Source organism: Rana temporaria, chromosome 1 (genome assembly GCF_905171775.1).
Source record: "Rana temporaria chromosome 1, aRanTem1.1, whole genome shotgun sequence".
Taxonomy (NCBI): domain Eukaryota; kingdom Metazoa; phylum Chordata; class Amphibia; order Anura; family Ranidae; genus Rana; species Rana temporaria.
In genome coordinates, this window is record NC_053489.1 from 637000280 (window position 1) to 637012169 (window position 11890).

Here is an 11890-nt window from a genome sequence, read left to right on the forward strand (position 1 = left end):
TGGCAAAACTACTTATGACCATTCCCCAAAGATGGGGGTTCTTCAAACAAAAGACTGATCTACTGAATTCCTGATGTGTTACCACTGGGCTCACTCCCTATACATCATTATCTTCCTGGAAGTTATCTACTTGTATGATCTGTGTAATACATATTTTTACTCCTACAGGTATTGTTAAATATATTAGTATAATATTACAGGTGGCTAGAGCCACAATAGATTGTTCATAATGTGTGGATCTCTATAGTGTAGGGTCACATATTTAACCACTTCCATACCAGGCACTTATGCCCCTTCCTGCCAAAGCCAATTTTCAGCTTTCTGCGCTGTCGCAGTTTAAATGACAATTGCGCGGTCATGCTACACTGTACCCAAACAGAATTTTTATCATTTTGTTCCCACAAATAGAGCCTTCTTTTGGTGGTATTTGATCGCCTCTGGGGTTTTTATGTTTTGCTATACAAATAAAAAAAGACCGAAAATTTTAAAAACAAATAGTTTTTCTTTTTTTTCTGTTATAAAATTTTGTAAATAAGCTTTCTCCTTCACTGATGGGCACTGATAAGGCGGCACTGCCGGGCACTGATAAGGCAGCACCGATGAGGCGGTGCCAATGAGGTGGCACTTATGGGCACTGACGATGGGCACTAATAAGCAGCATTGCTAGGCACTGGTAGGTGGCACTGAAATGCAGCACTGATGGGCATTGATAGGCGGCACTGATAGGCACTCATGGGTGGCACTAGTGGGCACTGATTGGCACTGATAGGCGACACTGATGGGCACTGAAAGGCTGCAATGGTGGGTACTTATGGGTGGCATTGATAGGCAGCACTGCTGGGCACTGATGGGCGGCACTGATGGGCATCGATACATGGCACTGATGGGCACTAATGGGCACTGACATGCAGCACTGATATTCAGCACTGGTGGGTGTCCCTGGTGGCACTGTCAGGGATTTTGAATGAAACAGAAAAAAATTGCGCTTATCACAGAATGTAGTGGTTGGTGGTAACCAAAAATCACCCCAACTCAAAATCAATAGGGAGGCAGCAGCTTTTGTGCAGAAGCACTAGAAGAAATGGTAAGGAAAATGGAAGTTTAAGCTGCGCCTTTAACCCGGACTCAGTGTGAACAATAGACCATATATTTATATGTTGTTGTTATTCCTCAATAAGAGATTTGTTAGTGGGGAGAGTCTATATCCTTCACACTATTTGCATGGAACTGTTACACATGAAAAACTTCTATCACCACCGTGAAACACTTCATTCTTCAGTGAGAGCCCACCACCATAATCTCAAGCCGCTTACCAGATACACTGGAATATAAAGCAGTCGGCTATGACCTAGCCGCGGCCTTTGGGGAGACAACCCACTCCCTGGATACGAATCTGCCACTTGTTCCCGCAGACGTAACGATACACCACCATACGGTCATATATAAAGATAGAAGGACATAGTGTCATTCCGCCAGGAAAGATTTATTTAAAACCAATAGAATATAAAAAAAAGTACTCACATTGTCAAAGTACAAAACGAGCATTTAAAATTAGTTGCCAGCCGGCGAACACATGGAGCGGAGCCCTTCCTCCAGAACGCGATGACGTCACCGCACGTCCTCCCAGACGCGTTTCGTCATTGGACGTTGTCAATGGGATAGGGCGTAGCGGTGACTCATCCTTCATATACGCTCAGACCTCACCATGAGGTGTGAGCAAGGTACTGTGGACGCCATCTTAGTCGAGGGCAAAAATGCCAATACTCGACCGTGGTGTAATTCCTAAAGCAATCGTAATTAAAACGAACAGAAACTTTTATTAAAAAAACCACCGCTCTTAATGTATGGCGGACAGACACTGCCACGCATACTTAGTTAGTAGGTTAAAGACCAGGATATTAATATTAGAACTTTAGGGATTTTGAATGGGCATTGGTTGGCAGCTGCCTTGGCACCGGCCCTGGGTGGTCCTGGGAGGCATGATGGTGGTCCTGTGCGGTGATCCGAAGGGGGGCTGCGCTGATAAACTATCAGCACAAACCCCCCCTGTCAGGAGAGCAGCCGATCAGCTCTCCTCTACTCCGCCGGAGGCTCTTTACCGAGATCAGTGTAGCGGTGTGTCAGACTAACACACCGCATCACTGATCGCGGCAATGTGTGCCCCGCCCCCCGGCGCGCGGAGGCTTTTATCCTGCAGAACGTCAATAGACGTCCAGTCAGGATAACAAAACCACTTCCCGGACATCAATTCACTATTGACCGAGCGGAAGGTGGTTAAGGAAACATGGGTATATGCCATCTGATCCAATTGCTAATTATTCAGTGTCTACTCCTATAGTACATCAACCCCAACACATGCTGTATTTAATAGTTTGATAGATATAAGAATGTATTTATGACACTTGCCATTTCTTATCTTCATCTAGAGCTGGGCTGGTTCTAGTTTTGGGCTACATTTTTTTTATGTACAGTATATATTTTATACACTCACTGTTGGGCCTGGATGTGAACCCAGAACCTATGCTGTCAGGCAATGTTTCTTCTTGCTGACCTACCTGGAATACTAGCCAGCTCCTGGGACAATTCCTTGAGCAATCCTGTCTTGAACCTTGTTTGTCTTGAACCCTAATCTCTTTGCTCCTCCCATGAACTTCCTGATTTAAGCCATCTCTCTGCACTTCCTATTTGGCAGATTATTTAGCTCTCTCCAGCAGCTATCTTGGTGCTGTCTTCACTGCTGCCATCCATATTTTTCTACCACTACGCTTCTGCCTGATCCCAACCTGTACTCATTACTGACCTTTTGGCCTTTTTACTGACTATGCTTGTTTGAAACCTACCTGCTTATCTGCTACTGGACCTTGTCTTGCTCACCTTCTGATGGGGCAATCTTGATGACTACGAACTGGTACAAACATGCAGCAAAATCCATCTCCATCATTAGGAGCTCTGGTGAACACCAGTTAGTACTTAGACTCTGCACTTCAGGTGAGCCTGTGTCATTCACCAGAGTGATTGCCTGTGTACCTACCCTGCTGGTCAGTGGTAGTTCGCTACTGCTATAGCAACTGGTCTTCGAGTCTGAACCCTAATTATGACACCGACAGTCAACCAAACTCTGTGCCAAACTATAAAATAAATCATAAAACAAAAGAAAAAACAAAAACGGCTGTCAATCAGACATTTACTGTCCACCAATGTAAATAAACTCTCCTAATTTAGGATAAGGACAGCGCTCTCATGTACTATAAATTACAAAAAAAATATTGTGTATTAATAAATCTTCTCTTCTCGGGTAACCCCGCTGAAGCTCATGGCCACTCCCCCCTGCTGAGTGCACCCATAGCAAGCTGCTTGCTCTGGTGGCACTCGTGCATGCTCCCTCCCAAATTCTATGAGACACGCAGAGCGTGGCTCAGCCCCAACCCCACTCCCTCTTCAATGGCTGTGATGGATAGCATTTTTTTTTACTATTGTTTCTTATAATTATATTATTATTTTTTATAATTATTTATAGTTATTTATTATATTATGATTTTGTGTTTCAAACTTTATCATACCCGGGATGTTAACTAGACTATTGTTTCGACAGATTTAAGTTGGTTATTCCTAAAACCTTGTACACATGATCGGAACACCACGTGTTTTTTCAGCTCTTTACCGCCACCCTTTGGGCAACTTCTGCTATTGTTGTCTGATGTTTAGCATTGATTCAGAGAATACGTGTTTGTACTTTGGATTTTAGTCCAACAGATTTGTGTACGATCATATAATCCGATGGAACACATGTTTTGACGGACAATCTAAGAGCATGCACAGCCAACATTTGTCCGATGGAGCATACAGACGGTCCGATTGTCCAACAAAACACGTCCGTCGGACAATTGTTGTCGGAATATCGTGTGTACGGGCCTTAAGAATTACAGGACTACAACATAAAATGCCAAATTTCTATGCAAAACAATGTACCGCTTTGAGATTCAAAGATCTGACATAATCATACCGCCAGGGAGGGTAATGTATAGCCAGACTGTGGCTAGTCATGTGCTACATACAGTATCTAATCCTATAGTAAGCCAACCTCATCATGCGTTGGAGTGAAGACTTTTTTTTATATTTTGACTGTATTTCTGATACTTCAAATTCTTTAAACCACCTAAAGATTCTTTGCTAGACTGTGTGGGCCAGATTCACAGAAGAAATACGCCGGCGTATCTACTGATACTCCGGTGTATTTTCAAATTTGCCGCGACGTATCTTTAATTTGAATCCTCAAACCAAGATACGACGGCTTCTGGCTTCGATCCGACAGGCGTACGGGTTCGTACGCCTTCGGATCGTAGGTGTAATACTTCGGCGCCCGCTGGGTGGAGTTCGCGTTGTTTTCCGCGTCGGGCATGCTAATTAGCTGTTTACGGCGATCCACGAAGGTACGCGCGTTCGTCGCATTCTCTTACGTCGTCGCTAGTCGGCTTTTCCCGGCATAAAGTTACAGCTGCTATTTCATGGCTTATATTTAGACTAGCCATGTTTAAAGTATGGCCATCGTTCCCGAGTCGAATTTAAATTTTTTTTTTGCGTAAGTCATCCGGGAATAGTAAAGGACGTAACGCACGTCGACGTTCAAAAAATAACGTCTGGGCGCCGTAATTTCGCGCAAAGCACAGCGGGAAATTTCAAAACTGAGCATGCGCAGTCGGTTTGGCGCGGGAATGCGCCTAATTTAAATGATACACGCCCCATTTGAATTAGGCGGGCTTGCGCCGGACGGATTAACGCTACGCTGCCGCAAGTTTACAGGCAAGTGCTTTGTGAATCAAGCACTTGCCCCTAAAACTTGCGGCGGTGTAACGTAAATGCAATACGTTACGCCGCCGGAATTCTACCTGAATCTGGCCCTGTATTTTTTATTGTATTGCCAGGCTAGGTCTAGTTATCTACTAGATTTTTTCTTGTAAAATTGCAGGTATCTTCAAATGAGTACTAACGATATACCGTATATACATAATGGCCCAGATTTAGGTACATCTGCAACGATTTTGCCCTGCGCCCCCGCAAATATTTTGCGCTGCCCTAGATTCACGGAGCAGTAGCTCCCTAAATTGCGAGGGCTCGCCGGAAAACTTGCCCGGCGTAAGCGCGCGCAATGTAAATGATCCCGCCGGGGGCGGGAATCATTTAAATTAGGCGCGCTCCCGCGCCGAGCGTACAGCGCATGCTCCGTCGGGAAGCTTTCCCGACGTGCATTGCGGCAAATGACGTTGCTTCAAAGTGAACGTGAATGGTGTCCAGCGCCATTCACGAATCACTTACGCAAACGACGTGAAATTCAAATTTCACGTCGCGGGAGCGGCGGCTATAATTTAGCATTGGCTGCCCCTACTATTAGAAGGGGCAGCCTTGCGCTAAAGTTGCCGTACGGAAACTCCGTACCTGGCTTGCGCGGGGCCCGCGCAAGTTTGTGAATCAGTTGGTAGTATGCAATTTGCATACTACACGCTGATCACAATGGGAGCGCCCCCTAGCGGCACACGCAAGAATGCAGCCTAAAATCTGCGAGGCATAAGAGCCTTATGCCGCGCAGATTTTAGGCTGCAGTCGGTGTAACGAGGTTCCTGAATCGGGAGCACTCGTTACACAGGAGCAAGTAAGCAATTGCGCCGTGTAACTTATGGTTACACGGGCGCAATTGCTTCTTGAATCTGGGCCAATATTCAGAAACGTTGCATACTTTTTTTTTTTACTAAAGTGGAGCTCTCTTTTAAGTTGTTACTCTAATGTAGAACTACTTCCATGAACATCTTAACCTGCTTCCCCTACATTGATCACGTCCTAATTCAAAACACAAGGCGGAAATGTGTTATGTCAACAGAAAAAAAATGTGGCCAAGTATAATCCCATTAAATTAGCAAAAAAGAGAAAACTTCAGAGACAGTTTGGAGAAGCAGGCCATCTCAGTGTCAACAGATTATTTAGGTAAAATGCTAAATGTGATAGATGGCAAGAGGAGATTAAATGCTAATGATTTTTTTTTTTAAATTGTCATTTGTATCCGAAAACCCTGTGTACTTAACAATGACATATAACCAGGAGGAAGTAAGAACTCTCACCTAAATTATCCAAGTTGTGTAACTGTTGGAGTGATCATCTGGGGTAGAATTTTTATTGTGGACATGTTTAGTTGAACATTTCCTTACATGGCAAATAAGAGAAACAGATGGAGAGAATAATGTCCCAAGCTGGGACATTTAGTGCAGATTCCTTCTCTGCTTTTTGTATAGTAGTTATACGCGTATGACAGCTCTGCATTCTCTTGTAGCGTGCACTCTGTATTATCAGATAGCCGTGACATTCATAGGCGTGCTGTGTTGACAGCATTTTTATGTAAAGTAGTAAAAAGTGGATGACGGAGGACCTGTTTAGCATTGCATGGAAGGATACGCCACAGTGTATTTGTATAATGGTTCTGCTCATTAAAGTAAGGATTCTCTGTGTCATCTCTTTGTTTTTGGCACATACTTTAGTGGAAGTGCTGTCTCCAGGACTCAATAACTGCTGCACAAGTCATTTATGAATGCAGCAATTTGAATGTTCTGTGTTGTGCTTGACCTACAGAGCATAAGAAAAATAGACTATGGAAAGCTTACTTCATCTAATTCCATCAATGACTATTAAAAAAAGGTCTTGCGAGGTAATGCTGTTCCGTTGAAAAAAAAGCTTATAACATTTTCTATTTTTATGTATTTATATATACATATTTGGTCTTTTCTTTTTTACAGTAGACATTTTAAAAGGAGAACTTCCAGATAAACTAGATAGTGGTTGTAAACCCACTTTTACACAAAAAAAAAAAACCACCTGCATGAATAGCATACTAGCTCATTATGTAATACTCACCTCAGATCGAAGCCCCCTCAGCCGTCCTTGTATACCACTCAGGCTGCCAACATCTCTCCCGGGGGTTACTTCCGGGTATCGCGACTCCGGCGCTGTGATTGGCTGGAGCCACAATGACGTCACTCACAGGAGCCACCAGTCACGGCACAGCCTCCTTTAGGAACGGCACGATCGTCGTTGCTAAAGTGTGCCTGCATCGGCACCCGTCATTATTGTAAATATCTCCTAAACCATGGAGGTTTAGGAGATATTTTGAGCACCTACAGGTAAGCCTTAAAGGGTCACTAAAGGAAAAACATTTTTTTGCTGAAATTACTGTTTACAGGGTATAGAGACATAATAGTTAACTGATTCCTTTTAACTACTAGCCGACCAGCCACCGTCATTATACGGCGGCAGGTCAGCTCTCCTGGGCGAGAGCCCGTAGCTATACGTCCACTCTTCGAGCGGCCACTAGGGGCGCGTGCGCGCCCCCCGCTCGCCCCCGACTCCCGTGCGTGTGCCCGGCGGCCTCGATCGCCGCCGGGCACCCGCGATTGCTCGTTTCAGAGCGGGGACCGGGAGCTGTGTGTGTAAACACACAGCTCTCGGTCCTGTCAGCAGGGGAAATGCTGATCTTCTGTTCATACAATGTATGAACAGAGGATCAGTGTTTCCCCTAGTGAGGCCACCCCCCCCCCACAGTAAGAACACACCCAGGGACATACTTAACCCCTTCCCCGCCCCCTAGTGTTAACCCCTTCACTGCCAGTGGCATTTTTATAGTAATCCAATGCATTTTTATAGCACTGATCGCTATAAAAATGCCAATGGTCCCAAAAATGTGTCAAAAGTGTCCGAAGTGTCCGCCATAATGTCGCAGTACCGAAAAAAAAATCACTGATCGCCGCCATTACTAGTAAAAAAAATATATTAATAAAAATGCCATAAAAATACCCCCTATTTTGTAAACGCTATAACTTTTGCGCAAACCAATCAATAAACGCTTATTGCGATTTTTTTTTACGAAAAATATGTAGAAGAATACGTATCGGCCTAAACTGAGGGAAACAATTTTTTTTTTATATATTTTTGGGGGATATTTATTACAGCAAAAAGTGGGAAAAAAAGGACGCCAATTTTGTTTGGGAGCCACGTCGCACGACCGCGCAATTGTCAGTTAAAGCGGCTAGCAACTTCATAGACATGTTAACTCATAGGGGGTTGATTTGCTAAAACTGAAGAGTGCAAAGTCTGGTGAAATTCTGCATACAAACCAATCAGCTTCCATGTTTTTTTGTCTAAGCTTAATTGAACAAGCTGAAGTTAGAAGCTGATTGTTTTCCATGCACGGCTGCACCAGATTTTGCTTTGTTTTAGTAAATTTCCCCCAAGGTGTCTTAGGCCTCGTACACATGACCGAGAATCTCGTCGTAAAAAAAAAGGTTGTTTTCCTCGACGAGGTTCTTGTCAGGCTTGACTAGAATCTTGTCAAGCTCTTCTTGCGTACACACTGTCAAGACAAAATCTTGTCGTTCTCAACCGCGGTGACGTACAACACGTATGACGGCACTATAAAGGGGAAGTTTGATTCCACTGGCGCCACCCTTGGGGCTGCTTTTGCTAATCTCATGTTACTGCGTGTTAAGTAAAAGTTTGGTGAGAGACGATTCGCGCTTTTCAGTCTGTTACAGAGTGACAAATGTGCTATCTCCATTACAAATGCTACTTTTACCGAAGGTGCCCTCCCGTCTCATACTTTATTCTGAGCATGTGCGGGTTTCTAAGCATACATACCAACGTGTTTCTCGACGTAAACCAGCCCGACGAGAAACACGACTCCTACTTGCAAACGGAAGGAGACAACAGGAAGTGAGAGGAAATCTACCCCTAGGAAGGGAAATTCTCTTCTGTAAGGCCTCGTACACACGACCGGTTTCCTCGGCAGAATCCATCAAGAAACTTGGTGGGAGATTTTTTTTGCAGAGGAAACCGGTCGTGTGTACATTTTTCAGCGAGAAAACTGTCGAGGAACTCGACGAGCCAAAAAGAGAGCATGTTCTCTTTTTCCTCGACGGGAATGGAAAAAATTGGCTTGTCGAGTTCCTCGACAAGCCTAACAAGAACTCGACGAGGAAAACAATGTGTTTCGCCTGCCGAGTTCCTCGGTCATGTGTACGAGGCCTCAGAGATGTCTCCCAAATGTTTACAGGGTTGATAACCCTTCTCTATGTTTTCAGAAAAGTACCAGTTCAAAATTACAAACATTCTACTTAACAACAAACCTACAGTCCCTGTCTTGTTTGCACCGCCTGTATAATGCTGTTCAAAGTATATAGGGCCAAAGGGGCTTGTAATGACCTGGGGGGAGGGGGGCGGGGAAACCCATGCTATTTTTCTCAATGATTTTCATCCATATTGCAGGGACTAGACATTACATTAAAGCCGCAAGCAGTTTTAAATTACTTGTTTCTTATAGTAATCTCATTTTGTGCAGGGACAGTTCTAAACACGTGCCACTTCACAGGCATACTATAGACACCCAGCAGGTACGATATTTAAAGGAATTTTTCTTTTTTTTTTCACTTTAAGCATCATTAAAATCACTGCTCCAGAATAAACAACCGTTTTTAAAACTTGTTTTTCCATTGATACATGTTCCCTGGGGCAAGATCCGGGTTCTCAAACCCGTTTTCTGACAATAACTTGTATATTAGGCTTTAAAATGAGCACTTTTGAATTCGAACGTTCGAGTCCTATTGACGTCAATGGGGTTCTAAATGTTTGCGCGAATGTTCGGTCCGTTCAAAGGTTCTGGTGCGAACCGAACAGGGGGGTGTTCGGCTCATCCCTACTTATAACACAAAATGTCTCTAGAAATATTTTGTTTATGCAAAATAGAACCCTCCGTCTCCTTGATCCTCGTTATAAATACGTTATTAAAACATATGGAGGCATGTGAGAGACCTCCTCCAGAGACCTGGGCGCCAGTCACTTAAGTGTTTTTATTTTTATTTTATTATATGCTTAAAAGGACAAATACCCATAGCAGCAGTTACAGGCTCAAGATCAACTTCCAGCTTGTACAGTGTAAAGGACCTTCAAACTGACACTGGCAGCACTGTAATAAGAACATTACGGCTGTCTAGCAGACTTCCATGTATTTTCCCAAGACAATCACCAGGCCTCTCTGAGGATCCAGCTTCTTCCGAGCTCTTTCCTTCTGCACGGTCTGTGCCCTTGGTTTTCCATCTTCAACTTCCCACTCTACTGGGCAGAACAGCTCATGTGGACCATTTCTGGCCTAAATTCAGGCCTCAGCACAAAGCACATGTTAGGCCCCATGCAGCCTACAAGCTTAACAGGTCAGACTACAGAAAGCACACTGCCCCAGGTGGAATCCTGGGGGGTGGAGGGGGGGCAGCCTCACAAGGTCAAACCCCAGACATGTAGGATTACCCATAACAACTTGATAAAAAAAATTGTGTTCTGTAGCAAGGAGCATACATTCCACATTAATATTTATGCTACCAAAACTTGTGTGTGCTGTAAATTGCCGCCAGCATTGTTCCTGTGTTCTTGCTGTTGGCTGCCATTTTGCTGAAGCCCATAACACCTGAACAAGTAGTAAATTGTCAGGCTGTCAGCAGATCGGCCTCTACAAATTTGGCTCAGTGCCTAAAAATGGAGATCAACTGAGCATGTGCAGAGCACGGTGAGACAGTGTATTACTGGAATTTAATGTTTTACAAATCTATTCCTGCAAAAGTGATCTTTTCTGACTAAAGTTCAATTTTGAAGTATAACTAATGGGGAAAGTGAAAGCAAAAAAATATATCTGACTGCTTGCTTAGGGCTCTTGAAAGGTAATGAGGCAGGGTGCTGTAATGTATTCAGGAATCTATGTACAGTAGCCTGCCAGTCCCAGCCATGATCTACTGGTGTTTTATCAGATTTGGTGAATTAATAAGTGACGTTTCATCGCCGATATCTTGCTACACCCCGCACTCCACCATAGTAAGGATACACTGAGAAGGGGGAAAGCAGGCATCTTGTTACACCCACCAGTTTTGCATTTTACACTTATTTTTAACAGTAAAGTGACTTTATATAGTGAAATACAGTACTTAGGACTCTGTCTGACTGGCTAGGTGTTAAAGTTGAATTTTAAAAGCAATCCGACGATGTGATCTCCCCAATCCATCCCATATCTTAAAAGTATTCCTAGTTAGTGGGTTTGTGCTAGTGGCTAAGTCTCAGTGTTGCCGTGGTATCCAAACCAACTACCCTAAATCAACTTTACTTTGTGCTATCGCTATTTTTACCCAGCTTTTCCCTTCTTTGTTATGGATCCACTCTACTACCTGGGAAATAGAGATCGCCTGGTAGTATTTCTGAAAATCTGGTGCTGCTAGTCCCCCTGGGGTTGATTTACTAAAGGTTGTTCACTTTGTAAGGGAATTAACCTCAGAGCTTAGTAAATAAGCATAAGATCTGCTGATTACTGTCTTCGTATTCTTTGCAGAGTGAAACTACAAAAATAGGGGATAGATTTATGGCATTTTTATTATTCATTTTTTTGACTAGTAATGGCGGTTATAAACGATTTTTAGGGGGACTGCGACATTGCGGCAGACAGATCGGACACTTTTTTGGCACCAGTGACATTTATACAGCGTTCAGTTCTAAAAATAGCCACTGATTACTGTATAAATGTTGCAGGGAAGGGGTTAACACTAGGGGGCAATCAGGGGGTTAAGTGTTTCATGGGAAGATTTTTCTAACTGTGGGGGGCAGTGTAGTGAATGGAGGAGGAGACACATTGCTGTTCCTAATCACTAGGAACAGCAGATCTGTCTATCCTCCCCTGACAGAATGGGAATCTGTCTGTTTACAATGGCAGATCCCCGTTCTGCCTCCCTCTGGAGCGATCGCGGCATTGCGTCTCGGGCGCGCCCCCCTAGTGGTCTTAAAGCAGCCGACGTAAAATGACGGCGATTCACCCAGGAGAGCC